The sequence below is a fragment of the Triturus cristatus genome, chromosome 1_1, assembly GCF_964204655.1.
Source record: "Triturus cristatus chromosome 1_1, aTriCri1.1, whole genome shotgun sequence".
Lineage (NCBI taxonomy): Eukaryota > Metazoa > Chordata > Amphibia > Caudata > Salamandridae > Triturus > Triturus cristatus.
This window is the reverse complement of record NC_140579.1, coordinates 132,979,270-132,993,853: the sequence shown is the minus strand read 5'-3', so window position 1 is coordinate 132,993,853 and position 14,584 is coordinate 132,979,270.

Sequence of the window (14,584 nt, the reverse complement as noted above, 5' to 3'; positions counted from 1 at the left end):
TAGATCACTTCTGGGAAATCAAGAGGAACCTTTGACAAGGAGAAGAACCGGAGAAGCTGAAGGAGGATTACTGCCCCTGTGCTGTTTGCTGTTTGGGGTTGGCCAGCAGTGGTTGCTTGCTGCCAATGAAAGGAGAAAAAAGACTTTGCTGTTTGCTTTGTCACCGGCTTGAAGAAAATATCTCCAAGGGCTTGAAAATAAGCTTGCCTCCTGTCTGAAGTCTCATGGACACAAAGACTTCACCACCAGCTCCCCTGAATTTCCTTGCTGGGAATTCCAACCTCCAAAGAGGTGCCTGCAGCTGTTTAGGACCTGTAGAGGCTGATTGTTGTTGGGAGCTGGAAGATCGAAGCAACGAGGAAGAAGCGCGTCGCATCCGCACCGATTCCCGATGCATCGCTGAGTCACGGAGAAGACGTGTGCCGCATCCGCACCTGGTCCTGACGCTTTGCCGAGCCCCAGAGAAGAAGCACGCCGCAACCGCACCGAGTCCCGGCGCATCGCAGAGAAGATCGTCGCATCACATCAAGCCGCCATTTTGTCTAATCACACCAGATAGGTGCCACGCATCGAGGCACCATCTTGTCGCATCGTAACTGGAACGCAGTAAGAAACTGACGCATCCCCTTCTCGCCGGTAAGGAACTGAATAATCGTACTCCCCTGCGCTGCAGGTGCGCCGCCTCCCCCCAAGCAAGGAACAGATACTTTGCCTTTTCTGCAATCCTTTTGTTTGTTTTGCATGACGCATCTAAGGTACATTGTTGGAAAAGTGTTGCATTTACAACTTGCATTGAACTGAACTATTTCTACCATTGAAGAGCCTATTTTTGATACTTTATTGTGGATTTTTGCTGTTTGGTCTTGTTTAGATGAAGATACTTATTTTTCTAAACTGGTGTGGTGTCCATTTGTAGTGTTTTCACTGTGTTACTGTATGTGTTCACATATGCTTTACACACTGCCTCTGAGATAAGCCTGTCTGCTTGTGCCAAGCTACCAAGGGGGTGAGCAGGGGTTATTTTAGGAGTGTATCCCCCTTTCCCTGACTAGAAGCAAGGGTCCCTATCTGGACAAAGGTGCAAACCATTGCCAACTAGAGACCCCCATTTCTAACAACGGTGAATTCATTTATGTGAACAAAATTGCGTCTTTATTAACGAGTGTGCCCACTGTGAACTCCCTTTCAACCCCCACTCACAAAGGCGTAGTCAGGCAGGCATTGATGCCTAGGCCCGAGGCTATTGATTGATAGGCCACAGGTGGGGTGGCCCATAGTTGACAGACAAATGCATGAACAGGAAACTTTAGATCTATCCCACAGGGAGGCGCAGCAACACTACAATGGACAAGGGAGATTGGACCCAATAAAGCACACATGACCGGCGGGGTATGCGCGCCCCTAAAACACCATAAAGTCAAATACCACATGAGTTAGGCACATACAAGCAATCAGAACACAGCACATGCAGTGATCATGAGCTCTCCATGATGTTCATCTGGACACGTTATCCACTGGCCACATTGTGTCCATGGAAGGTCAAGGCCCAACTGTATTATCCATTAGTCTATTAATTTAGGACTCCAAAGGCAGCAGCTTGCATTTTTCACCATACAAGGACTGCTGGAAACATTTTTTGCCTATGATGAACTGTATATAAAAAAAGTCACCGATCAATTGTAAATTGAGACAGTTCTCAGACCCGGTGCTTGTAACTCTTCTCCCAGGCTCTATGTTTTATTAAACAAACTGTTGCTGTTTTGCCAAATGCCTCTTGTCTCTTGTTTTTTCAAGGTATTTCATGTTCAAGCAAACTTTTGCTGAGCCAACATTGAAGCCGATTGGTACCTCCAACCCGACTGTAGCCAAAGGAAAGAGCCCCCACCTGGATGGATCCACATTTGCGTATCAAGGAAGGTGAGAAGACACCGCAATTGATTGGAAGTTCAGCTGAATCCGCAGGACGGAGGTCCTTCCTGAAGCAGCCATCACAGAGGGTAAGAGACTACATCAGACCCTTAGTAAAGCATTTGGCATGTGATAAACTAGGGAGAAGCATAAAAAGCTAACTTGAGCGCCCTGCCACCGACAGAATCTGGCATATTATGTGTTTTATATGTCCTAGCTGAGTAGTCATAAGGCGGCCTCGGAGGCGATCCCGCGGAAGTCATCTTTTTTCGATAGTCAGCACACTAGGAAATGTTAATATTTTTTGTATATCCCTGGATAACTCCCAGGAAGCTAATTTTTTTTAGGCAGATTGGGCGTAGTTGGCACCTCAATCACATTTTTTAGTCTAAAAGGTTTCCTCAGTGCCACTGGCTTCTTAACACTGGGGGTATCTGAAAGGAGTAAGGGGTTTTAGACACTTGGACCACTGGGCGTAACACAGACAGTACGCTTTTTCTGCTGGGCGTGACACATATGGTGCGCTTGGCCCCTGGGTGTGATGCAGGGTGTGATTCAGATGTCAGGGAAAAAGATTTCAAACTGGGAAGCTAGGTGTACCTTGGGTGTGGCCAGGAGGCACCTTTGGTTCCCGAGTTATTCCTTTTTTCACATCTATTACTATTACCTTTGTCCCGTAGCAGACTATCAGGCTCAAGTAGTACTGTGTACCGCGCAGAGCTTTCGTTGTTTACCAGATAGCATGTGCTAGGAGAGGGCTAAGACATTTTTGACAAAGCAATCATTTTTCTGTCACCTTTGTTAAGTTGGTGTAATATACATGTGATGTTATGGTGCTACTATTTATTGCAAACTGCATTTGTACAAGAGTTGATTAGAGACTGTCCTAACATTTTTATTTTAGTCTCTATGTCTCAATACTTCATGAGGGTGCTGTAATTTCTTGCAAACTATCTTTGGTGCAAAAAGTTGATATCGTTCAGATACAGATTTTTCCAAAGTTGCACTTTTTACCTATGTTGCAACCCTTCATATGCATTTTCTTCTGTGTTTGTTTTCTGTGCATTGTTTTCTGTGTGAATTGTTCAAGTTGAATTGATTGATGCATCTGTGAATAGCGCTGAGCTCATAGTACGTAGAATTGTAAGAATGCACCACGTATGTTTTTCCCTATTATTAGAACAAACAAAAATCCCCCAAAAGAGCTAAGTAATATTTTGTATATAAAACCACTAGAGTTATCATGGATTCCCCATTAGAACACATGGAAACCCGGTTTCCCACACAGGTAAAGAAACTTAATACGTTTTGACAAGAATGGCACTCGCATACCAAGGCACATACATTTACCTGGGCCAAGGAGGGAACATTTGACACTAACGTAATAGAACATACTAAATGACACATAAAAACTAAATATCCAGGTCAAAAGAGAGAGATAAGAGAGAGGCATTACTAGAGTTATGGGCCATCTTTGAAGAGGCCCAGAGTGATAACCCTATAATACCAACAGCAAGTATTGCGTCAGCACCACCCCCACCATTGGCAGGAATGGAGGTGCTCACACCAGCTCCACACGCATTAGGATATTCCAATCCGCCAATAGTAGGAGCTGATGGGCTCACCAATGAAAGACGGACAGTTAGGCCCAAGTAGGGGGAACCAGAAAAGCCAGCAAGACCAGACGCTTCCAGCGCAGCCCAAGCCCCTTGGGAAGGTCCCAAAAGCTTACCTCCCCCGTCTACCATGCCCAGCACATAGGAGCTCAATCTCAAACCAAGCATGCACCCCCACTGGTTCAGGCGAGCATACACGCATGACAGGGAGGTTTGTGAAGGCTCTAGATAGCAATTCAGCGAGTGGGGGTGAGGAAGGGAATTCCACTCCCCTGGAAACCGATGACGAGGGTGAGGCTACAGGATTTTTCAAGGCAGCTGAGTTGTTTGAAGGCAAAGTCCAGCCAAAAAGAACAGCCCCTAGCTCAAAGACAAGGAGGCATACCAGACAGGGTGAGAAAGAAAGGCGTGAGCTAAGGTTAGAGTGAAAAAGAGCACGCACCCAGGAAGTGCTACAAGAAAACAGGCTTTTAGCAGAGATCAGAGCCTCACCAATCGGTTGACAAAGGAGAGGGGTCTGCCAGGAAATACAAGAGCAAGGCAGCCTGTTACTAACCCATCCAAGATGCAGGAAGAATAAGATGGTGCCCATGCGTGCACACTAGGGGAGCTGCATTGAGGATATGCGCTGCTTCACCTGAGCACACAACATTGACAAGTTAACCCAGAGGGAGATAATAGCAAGAGAGGAAGGTGAGATCTTTGCACTTCCGTTCTACCACCTATTAGCCTACCGGATTGATGAAAGAGACCAATATGATAGACCTTGGCCAAAGAAAGGCTCATTTAAGCCAGAGGACATGGCTGTAGCGGAGGACTTCATCCAACATGGAGGAGGAAACCCCTAGTGAAACTTCCCCTACATGCAGCAATTCCTAAAAAGATGAAACACCATGTTAGAGTCACCTGAAATAAGAATGTACCCGCTACTACAGAGGGGCACGGCAGGGATCATGTATTTGCCATGGGCTCAGATGGGTAAAGAGGGGTTAAGGAAAAAGTTACCGTTGTTGCTGGATGGAGCAGGGAAATGGATTTCATGCTTCAAAAAGAACACTAAAGGAATCTACCTATTAATAGGGGATATTAAAAGTCTGCTAAGTAGCCATGCCAGAGAACAGACTAACACGGTGTTCACCCAAGCTCGCATCCCAGCAATTATACTAATGACACTGAGCAAAACAGGCCACATTTAATTCATACAGACACAAATAAGGACAGCCCTGAAAGATGTTCCCTGAACGCCCTGATGTGGGAGGGAACGGGGGTGGGCGTAGCTGTTGGCACTGTGTGCTTGTCTGCTCTGTGCAAGTTACAATAAAATAAGTAAATCTGTCTTTAAATGCTAAAATACATATAGTCAATTCACAAAAGTAAAAATTATAAATCAGCAAGCAGTGAGAGAGGTGATGATTTTGGGATCCTCCCTAACCTAGGGAGAGAACCAAGCAGATGCCTTGAAAACAAAAAGCACATCTTGTTGAATGATTCGGTAGTGGTACCATCCTCTTAGGACCACCCCAGGCACAGTTATTGGCAAAAATACAATCCCAACCAAAGGCCCTGCAAAGCATTATAGGACAAGATTAGCAGTGGGCAGTGAATATTATAGTATCCAATATCAAAATAATTCTACAAAGAGCTGCAGTTCAACTTGTCGTAACTAGATGTCCCTCACGAGTCAAATGCAAAAGCTTCATGAAAGAGTTTCAATGCTTTTCTCCAGGTTCCCCTTCCAATCACCCATGGGACCCTCACACTCACCCCGGGGCCGCCCTTCCCACCCTGGGTCTCTCACATGGGGATTCCTCACACTCATCCAGCGCCCCCTCACACTTACCTGGAGGTCTCCCTCCTCCAACCAAGGTCCTGTCTGGGTTCCCTCACACTCACCAGTTGCTTCCCTCACACTGCCCCGGGATTTCCCTCACACTCACTGGGGATCCCCTCTCACTCACCAGGGATCCCTTCACACTCACGGGCATCCCTTCATTCTCCCGAGGGTCCCTGACATTCACCTTGAGCTCCCCTCATACTCACCCGTGGGTCCCTCATATTCACTCGATGTCCCTCACACTGAGCTGGGGCTCTCCACACTCAATGGGGATCCCTCACTCTCACCAGGGGCTCCCTGACCAGTCACACGGAGGTCTTTCCTCTCACAGTCATCCGGGTGACCCTTCACAGTCACCAAGGGTCCCCTCATCCTCATCCGGGGGGACCCCGGGCAGGCCCGGTTCTAGCGGGTGACTAATGGAGTAGGTAAGAGAATGTGTCACTATTTGTTTTTGTTTTTAAAATCTGCACAGGCCCAGCAAGACATGTACTTCGTGTGCGCTTCATTTAAACAGTTTTTATCATTTTCATGGCAGATGCAGGACAACAATAAGACAATAAAAAATTCCCAGATAACGCTGGTGATTAATGATCCTGCTGGAGAGCAATCATTTGTCTGTTAGTATTTTTTAAATGCAGATGAACTGTATTTTTCATGTGGAAGCTCAGTGGGTTACTGCCTTTGTCACAGAGATCCTTGTGTTCCTTGCAGTTCAGGAGTTTCAATCCTAACATAGGACAGTGACCAATGAACTGTCATCAAAGAGCTGCAGACAAACATGAATGGTATAGTTAGAACTTCGCTTTTTTTTTTTTTTTTTTGTAAAAATTTTATTGTGCAGAGAAAAAGGGTACAAGCACGGGCCTACAACCACCTGGGCCGGCCGCTAGTATTCAGAAATGTTCAAGCAGTTCAAAAACAATGACTGGCCGGCAGGGGCTCCGCTAAATGACAGGAGATCAGGCTGCACATAAGGGAAGTCAGGATACACCCTATTTTACATAACTATCAACAAAAGTAAAAAACAAAAAACAAAAAGCAAGGCGAAAAACATTAAAAGGGCGTCTAACCACAGCAGAGGAACTCCACATAGGACCACCCTAGGGTGCTCAATAAAAAGGGGGTCTGAGAGGGAGGGGGGGGCCACGGGAAAACCAAATCTATACTCAGATGAACAAATTAAGCAAGGAACCCTCAAGGATCAGGGGGACAAGGCAACATCAGACGTATGCACCAGGGGAGGAGAACAGATAGTCCCTCGATACACATTCCACTGACCCCAGATTCTACCCCATGCCCCAGGTTTGCCACGAGCCACATACACCGTCTTCTCCCTGAACATGCACCAGTCCATGTTCTCCTTCCATACGGACACGGTGGGAGGCCGTTGGGAACCCCAAAGCTGCGCAATATCTCTCTTTGCGATCATGTTCCCAAGGGCCGCCCACCGATCCTGGGCCGCATTATAGTCATTGGGCTCCCACACATTCAGAACACATCGGCGCACCTCCGGCAACAGAGCGACCCCAGTGACTCGTTTCATAACATCATGCACCTGGCGCCAATATTTCGCCACCTCGCGGCACTCCCAGAGGATGTGGAGAAAGGTGGCACTGAGCCCGCAGCCACGCTTACAGAGCCCGTCGTCAGAAAACCCCATCGAGACCAAACGGGGACCCGTCACATAGACACGATGGAGAATCTTAAGCTGGACCAGACGGAGACGGGCCGGGATGGCAACCTCCTTAGGGGATGACAGCGCAGACTGCCAGTCCTCGTCGTCCAACTCAACCCCATCTCCCGTCCATGCCTCCCGAAGACGCACCAAGAGATCAGCCCGATTATTTATTAGTTTTTTATAAATCAGGGAGATAGTACTGTCGGGGACGTGTCCGTCGAGTATACGGTCCTCGAGAGGCGAAGAAACAGGGACCGTGGTCCCCTCCCCAAAGACCGAGAGTAGGGCGTGCCGAACCTGGGCATAGCGGAAGAACTCCCTTTCACTAAGCTCGTACTCGCTCTGAAGCGCCGCGAAGGATTTAACCGCGCCTTTAACCCATAGGTCCCCCACTCTGCTAATGCCGATCGTATCCCAGTGCTCAAAGCCTTTCGTTGTCCAGAGGCTTCCCAAGCGCTCTGAGGAGAATAGAACTTCGCTTTTTTTGTTTTGTAATATAGTTAGAACTTCCCCAGTCTTTCATTATTCTAATGTTGCTAAAATTAGTATCTTTGGGCAGATATACATTTTTATCAGTAAAGCCAACCCTTAATCACTGGAGTACTCTTTAAATCCTGAGTTTGTGCTTCTCCAGACCAAACCCTTTTAAAATATACTGCCCACCAGTATGGATGACATGTGATTCCTACACCTTGTAATCCTCATTGGCTTATGTGACATTCCCCATAGGCTGATTTACATACTTTTATGATTCGTTGTCTCTGTATAATGTGTGCGTGGTGTAATGTACTGACACACACTACACTGATATGAGTAGCGCTACACAATAAATGAAATACATATGAGAGAGGGGCTACGTAAAGATGAGGGGCACTGTTGGAGGGTGGCAGTGAGGGAATCCAAGGAGGAGGTAGTGGGAGGGGCTGTGGAGCGATGAGGTGCACTGTTGGAGGGTGGCAGTGAGGGAATCCGAGGAAGAGGTCATGGGGTGGAGGGGGGAGCTAGGGAGAGATGAGGGGCACTGTTGGAGGGTGGTAGTGAGGGAGTCTGAGGAGGAGGTCATGAGGGGGAGGGGCTACATAGAAATGAGGGGCACTGGTGGACGGTGGCATGAGGGAATCCGAGGAGGAGGTCAATAGGGGGGGACATGGAGGGATGAGGGGCACTGTTGGAAGGTGGTGGTAAAGGTATTTATGGAGAAAGAGGTTATTGGTGCGGCGCAAAAAAAGACTTTCGCATCAGCGCTAAAGTCGGCCCTGTCATGGCCTTTCTGCTTTTGTTTATTTAATAAGCAGTCGGGTCATAAGGGCTACTGTGGAACATAATTTTAAGTGTGTGCTAATTATATTTACTGCTATATTCATTGTTTTAAGTTTGAAGGTGATTTTACTAATGTTTTTATCGGGAAAAATGAAAGTGGAGCCCGATGGTGCCTGATCTGGGGCTGGGGCCCAAGGTCAGCTGTGAGACAAGGTGCACTGGAGAGGAGCAGTGGATAAACAAACCTGTAAGGGATTGCGCTGCAGAGTCAGGGGTCAGGTGGAGGTAGTAATGAAGAGGGATTCTCCCTGAAGGCTCGCACAGAGGGAGCCTGTAAGGGAGTGCGCTGCAGAGTCAGGGGTCAGGTGGAGGTAGTAATGAAGAGGGATTCTCCCTGAAGGCTCGCACAGAGGGAGCCTGTAAGGGGTGCGCTGCAGAGTCTGGGGTCAGGTGGGGGTAGTAATGAAGAGGGATTCTCCCGGAAGGCTCGCACAGAGGGAGCCTGTAAGGGAGTGCGCTGCAGAGTCCGGGGTCAGGTGGAGGTAGTAATGAAGAGGGATTCTCCCTGAAGGCTCGCACAGAGGGAGCCTGTAAGGGGTGCGCTGCAGAGTCCGGGGTCAGGTGGGGCTAGTAATGAAGAGGGATTCTCCCTGAAGGCTCGCACAGAGGGAGCCTGTAAGGGAGTGCGCTGCAGAGTCCGGGGTCAGGTGGAGGTAGTAATGAAGAGGGATTCTCCCTGAAGGCTCGCACAGAGGGAGCCTGTAAGGGGTGCGCTGCAGAGTCCGGGGTCAGGTGGGGCTAGTAATGAAGAGGGATTCTCCCTGAAGGCTCGCACAGAGGGAGCCTGTAAGGGAGTGCGCTGCAGAGTCCGGGGTCAGGTGGAGGTAGTAATGAAGAGGGATTCTCCCTGAAGGCTCGCACAGAGGAAGCCTGTAAGGGAGTGCGCTGCAGCGTCCGGGGTCAGGTGGAGGTATAGATATAAAGATGTGTGCTGTTCCTAGCGGGTGAGACTGGAAGAAGGAGGCCTACTATAATCTAGAAGTCAGTGAAATCAGGAGAAACTTCCTCCTTTAGGAAAAAGACCCTCACACATCCAGCCAGCTAGATGTCATGCTTCATCATCAGGTCTGCTCCGAATCGGGGCGGTGCTGCAATCCCCGATCAGCGACCTTATCGGGGCCTTTTGATGGAGATCTTTATTCCTTTAAAGACGGTTGGTGTAGTGCGGGTGAGGGCCCTAGGTGAAGTGTGTTCAAAAAATGCAATTTTAAAACAAGTAGGTGGGGCCCAAAATACCAAAATTTATTAAATAGGGTCCCACTCTTGACTAAAAACACAAGGACGCGCCACCCTACTGTAAGGTAATAAGGTTGGCGCTAAAAGAGGTCAACATGTTTCTTGCTAGGGTTAATTAAACCGCAATTCATCAGGACAAAACAAAAAGAGAGTTCACACACTTACTGGTAGTGATAGCACCTATTAGCACTTACCACTGATACAGCACCCTAATAAGTGGTTACTTAAGTTGGAGAAAAACCTATATGTACCCCATAGTGATGCGTAAGGGACTCCAACAAATCAGGGCCGGACAATAACACTGAGTAGTACAGTGTTTTATTCCCTTCTTGCAGGAAACGGCTGTTCCTACTCTTCGTCCGAACCGATTCGGGGGACGTCAGGTGGAGGTATTAATGAAGAGGGATTCTCCCTGAAGGCTCGCACAGAGGGAGCCTGTAAGGGAGTGCGCTGCAGAGTCCGGGGTCAGGTGGAGGTAGTAATGAAGAGGGATTCTCCCTGAAGGCTCGCACAGAGGGAGCCTGTAAGGGGTGCGCTGCAGAGTCCGGGGTCAGGTGGGGCTAGTAATGAAGAGGGATTCTCCCTGAAGGCTCGCACAGAGGGAGCCTGTAAGGGAGTGCGCTGCAGAGTCCGGGGTCAGGTGGAGGTAGTAATGAAGAGGGATTCTCCCTGAAGGCTCGCACAGAGGAAGCCTGTAAGGGAGTGCGCTGCAGCGTCCGGGGTCAGGTGGAGGTATAGATATAAAGATGTGTGCTGTTCCTAGCGGGTGAGACTGGAAGAAGGAGGCCTACTATAATCTAGAAGTCAGTGAAATCAGGAGAAACTTCCTCCTTTAGGAAAAAGACCCTCACACATCCAGCCAGCTAGATGTCATGCTTCATCATCAGGTCTGCTCCGAATCGGGGCGGCGCTGCAATCTCCGATCAGCGACCTTATCGGGGCCTTTTGATGGAGATCTTTATTCCTTTAAAGACGGTTGGTGTAGTGCGGGTGAGGGCCCTAGGTGAAGTGTGTTCAAAAAATGCAATTTTAAAACAAGTAGGTGGGGCCCAAAATACCAAAATTTATTAAATAGGGTCCCACTCTTGACTAAAAACACAAGGACGCGCCACCCTACTGTAAGGTAATAAGGTTGGCGCTAAAAGAGGTCAACATGTTTCTTGCTATGGTTAATTAAACCGCAATTCATCAGGACAAAACAAAAAGAGAGTTCACACACTTACTGGTAGTGATAGCACCTATTAGCACTTACCACTGATACAGCACCCTAATAAGTGGTTACTTAAGTTGGAGAAAAACCTATATGTACCCCATAGTGATGCGTAAGGGACTCCAACAAATCAGGGCCGGACAATAACACTGAGTAGTACAGTGTTTTATTCCCTTCTTGCAGGAAACGGCTGTTCCTATTCTTCGTCCGAACCGATTCGGGGGACGTCAGGTGGAGGTATTAATGAAGAGGGATTCTCCCTGAAGGCTCGCACAGAGGGAGCCTGTAAGGGAGTGCGCTGCAGAGTCCGGGGTCAGGTGGAGGTAGTAATGAAGAGGGATTCTCACTGAAGGCTCGCACAGTAGGAGCCTGTAAGGGGTGCGCTGCAGAGTCTGGGGTCAGGTGGGGGTAGTAATGAAGAGGGATTCTCCCTGAAGGCTCGCACAGAGGGAGCCTGTAAGGGAGTGCGCTGCAGAGTCCGGGGTCAGGTGGAGGTAGTAATGAAGAGGGATTCTCACTGAAGGCTCGCAAAGTAGGAGCCTGTAAGGGAGGGCGTTGCAGAGTCTGGGGTCAGGTGGGGGTAGTAATGAAGAGGGATTCTCCCTGAAGGCTCGCACAGAGGAAGCCTGTAAGGGAGGGCGTTGCAGAGTCTGGGGTCAGGTGGGGGTAGTAATGAAGAGGGATTCTCCCTGAAGGCTCGCACAGAGGGAGCCTGTAAGGGAGTGCGCTGCAGCGTCCGGGGTCAGGTGGAGGTAGTAATGAAGAGGGATTCTCCCTGAAGGCTCGCACAGAGGGAGCCCGAGAAGTGTCACTTGCCTGATACTCCCACCTCAGAAACCTCCTCTTCCCATCAAAGGAACATTACATGGAAAAAACACTTTTTGAGAGTGATAATATTTAGAAAGAGATTTGGAAAAGAATGCGTTTTACTGGGCCTTGTAAGACTAAGAAGAGATAAAGGAGGGCCCTGAAGCAGGCCTGGCTAGACATATATGCAACAAATCAAGCCCGCAGTGGCCCACCCAAATGCACCCCTGGTCCACCCAAATAAACATTCCTGGAGCCGAGCCTGACCCCGGGGCTCCCCCGGCAGGAGCCTGAGGCAGGAGGTTCATATCGGCGGGACCGGGGCAGCATCACTCCACCTTCGCCGCTGGGATTCTCGTCCACTCTGCTCAGAGCCCTTATACTGGACGGACAGACTGACAGAGGCCGCCCACAGGACGGACAGTGCCATGAGCGGTGGATGCTCTGGGGCTGGCCCTCACACAGGACGGACAGACTGACAGAGGCGCTCACAGTATGGACAGAGCCCGCCCACAGGCAGGACAGACTGACTGTGACCTCAAATAGGATGGACAGACTGACAGAGCCCAACAGGATGAACTGCGCCCCTACCCCGGATGGACAGACTGACAGAGGCCGCCCACAGGACAGACAGACCCCGCCCACAAGACAGACAGTGCCCTGACTGGTGGACGCTCTGGGACTGGGCCCTCACACAGGATGGACAGACTGACAGAGGCCGTCCACAGGACGGACAGACTCCGAATAGGACGGACAGACTCTGAATACAGGACGGACAGTGCCCTGACAGGTGGATGCTCTGGGGGCTGGGCCCTCACTGAGGGCCCCTCAGCCCGCCCCTCCAGTAACACAGCGGAGAAAACCTGTGTGAGAACTGGAACAGGGAGAGTGTCCTGTGCTGTCAAAACAGAGAGGGGGCGGAGCAAGGGGGGAGAGAAAGTGAAACAAGGAACAAGCCTTCTTCATACCAGGGAGAGGCTTTGGTGCCAATATACACTCGCACAGCTGGTTCATCTGGAAATGGGGAGGGGCTCAGTGGCCGGCATTAGCTTCAACTGATGACAGATTTATTCTTACAAAAGCGTGTACGGGAGTTGCCAGTTAGAAAACATTTTTTTCTGTGCAAGTCTGGGTATTACTAAAATCTATATTTTAATTTGAAAGCACTTTTTTAAAACTCTCAAACCTTTTGGCAAATTTTGTAGCAGCTTATCATATACTGTGTGTAATGCAAGTTTAAAAAATAATGACTTGCATATTCACAGCGCTTCCTGTCACAGACTGGGACCTCGAAGCACTAAACATACACAAGTCACTATTCCCTACTGCACCAACCAGTATTCACTTCTGTGTCTCTCTGGTTACACACAGACCTTGAGTAATGGTCTGTGATAGAGGTTTCATATTGTACCATTGTGCTCTTCCCACTGATTAACTTAACTTGCATTTATTTCTCATCCAAGTCGTGCTTTATTATATATGTAGTTACCTAAAGGTGAAAGAACAAAAACATTTACAGAGTATTTTGTCTTTTAGCCACACCTTTGACCCCGCCCCCACGCTGGGCCGGCTCTAGGACGGTGCGATCGGTGCCACCGCACCGGGCGCTGATTTGGGGTGGGGGTGTCATTTTTACAAGTAATATCATCATTTTAAAAGCACGACCTGCTGGCGCGTTCCTGGCCTCCAACAATTTTTGTGGGTATCAAATAAAACATCAAGATAACTTCGGCGATTTATCAGGGTCCCGGAAAGAGATCATAGTTTTGTCTAGTGGAAGTTTTGACTCACGCTATGGTAGCGCAGAGGGTTAAAATGCCTGCTGCTAAGAACATGTACCATGCAGATCACAAAGTACATGTAATGTAAATAGGTCAGAGGGTTACTGCTTCTGTAAGAGAGCTCCTTTTGTTACTTGTCGTTTATAAGTCAAAACCCTAAGATAGAACATTGAGCTATTAACTGTCATCAAAGAGCTGTGTTTGTAAACTGCAAGGTATATGTTAGAGCTTTATGTTTTTTTGCCCAGTCTTTCATTATCCTAATCTTGCCACAAGGGTTCGTTTGGGTGGAAAACAATTCTTATTATTAAAGAGAACCCCAAACAATGATGGTACGTTTTAAATTCTGAATTTGTAATTTTTCCAGAATAAGCACTCTTAAACTATATTGCCTACCAGTATCGATGACATGTCACTCCTACACTACACCTTGCAGTCCTGTCTGATGTAACATTTCCTATACACTGATTTACACACATATGATTGTCTCTGTGCAATGTGTGTATGGTATAAAGTGCTCTGACACATTACACTTGTATGAGCGGTGCTATAAAACTAAATTAATCTGAGAGACACTGGGTATGGAGACATGAGGGGCACTGTTAAAGGGTGCTAGTGAGGGAATCCGTGGCAGAGGTGGTCATTGGGGGGTGCCAACAGACATTGTCACACAGGGTGCCACCAGCGCTAAAGCAGGCCCTGCCACACTCACTGACCCCGCCCCCATGTTCACTGATCCCGCCCCCATTTACTGGCCCCGCCCCCACGTTCCCTGACCCCGCCCCCACACTCACTCATCCTAACCACCACTGTACACAGCATCAAAGTTCCCATACATTTTTGATGCACTTTGACCGCTGGTGTCTCACAATAGTCACTATGGAGAGAGTAGTGTACGTGTCTCACACACAGAACCCAAAGCACCGAAGAGTCACCGGAAAGCTGTCTCTTATCGAAAGCTTGCACACAATGCATAATGTACAAGAAGATGTGTGGGAGGGAATCTCACAACGAGCTCACGAAAGTGCACGCGCAAACTGTGAGAAATAAAGATATATGAACCCCTTTTAGTTGTGAACAACAAAGCATGATGGAGAGAACCCTGGAGAGCTTCTATTGGCTGTCACAAAATGAGGGGGTGAAAGAGGGGGCTCACCAGCAGCTCAAAAACAAGGGGTGTGCACACAGAAT